We start from the raw sequence: 1,605 nt of genomic DNA, 5'->3' as shown, positions 1-1,605 counted from the left end.
AGGGCTGGGGTTCTGAGGGAGGAGGGCTGGGGGTGAGGACCTCTGGGTCTGAGAGAGGGGGGGGCTGGGGCCCAGGACCTCTGGGTCTGAGGGAGGAGGAGGCTGGGGCCCTGGATTCCTGGGTCTGAGGGAAGAGGAGGCTGGGGCCCTGGATTCCTGGGTCTGACAGACGAGGGGGGTGGGGTTCTGGACTCCCGGGTCTGAGGGAGAAGGGGGCTGGGGGATTGAACTCCTGAGTCACAAGGAGGAAGGGCTGGACTCCTGAGTCTGAGGCTAGAGATGGTGGGGGCCCAGATTCCTGAATTCCTCCAACGGGATTGACCTGGGATTCAGTTTCTTGGGTCCCTATCCCTGTGGCTAACTGGCCTGGATGATTTTCTGTAATTCAGTCAGTGAACTGGCTGAGATTGGTTTAGAAATCTGGCACTTGGAAATAACCACATGGGACTTGTGCAAAAGATACAAGGTCCTGCAGAGTCCCGTTGCAGACCAGGGGTCCCCAGAGTCCTCCTGAGATGCGAGGGAGAGAGTATCAGAATTTAAACCCAGAGAGATGGAGACATATGATCACAGAGGGACTAAATGAGACCCATTGCTGCTATTGGTAAGTGCTGTTGAACTTGACCCATAGTTGACCTTGTATAAAGTTTCCAAGGAGCGACTGGTGGATTTGAACTACAGACCTTGTGGTTTAAACTAACCTTAGAGTCCAGCAAATTATCCCGCAATGTCACACCAGGACTCTTAAAATAAGTCCTAGAGACACTACAAAAACCTAAACCGAGAGCCATCAAGTTAATTCCACCATGCAGTGACCCCACTGGACAATGTAGACTGTTGTATAAGGTTTCTGAGGCTTTAAATCTTTATGTAAGCAGACAGCCACCTCTTTCTCCCATGGAGTGACTGATGATGGGTTTGAACTGCTGACCATTTGGTTAGCAGTCCAATGCTTAACCCACTGTGCCACCAGGGCATGGGCATAGAGGTACAGATAGAAAAACAATACACACTCCTTGTAAGTTCCATTCCAGACCCTTGAAGCCATATTCCCTCCTCCTCTTTGTCATAATAATTGACTGCTTTTTTCTTGAGTTTGTGGCTTTTTTATTTTTGTTCATCTCTTCCTCTTTGTCCCCTGCCATGACTTGCTTCTCTGTTTCAGTGACTCCCAGCATCTATGAGTTGAAACTGACGTGATAGCTGATCTGTACAGTAGCATCTATGTCCCCAAATGCCATCCTTTCCTTTAGTAGCTGAGTGCTCAACCACTGGACCATCAGAGCTCTTTCCAGTTTGGTTTAGTTAAGTACCCTCGAGTCAGTTCTGACTCATAGCCACCCTGTATAGGGTTTCCCAGAGCAGTTGGTGGTTGGAGTTGCTGACTCTGTGTTAGCAGACCAGTTCTTATCCGGTGCCACCCCAGGGCTCCCAGCTGGGTTACTGTGAATAAAACTATGAACATTCTCAAACAAATTTTGTTTCCCACAAGTGTGTTTGTGACTCTGCCTCTGTTTCTGCCTCCCCGTGAATCGTGAATCTCCTGTCCCTCCTTAATCCCCTCATCATCTCACATTATAGGACCCCTTTTGGTGTCCTTCTTCC

This window comes from Chrysochloris asiatica, unplaced genomic scaffold (assembly GCF_000296735.1).
Source record: "Chrysochloris asiatica unplaced genomic scaffold, ChrAsi1.0 scaffold00116, whole genome shotgun sequence".
In the NCBI taxonomy this organism is placed as follows: Eukaryota; Metazoa; Chordata; class Mammalia; order Afrosoricida; family Chrysochloridae; genus Chrysochloris; species Chrysochloris asiatica.
This window is presented reverse-complemented; position numbering follows the sequence as displayed.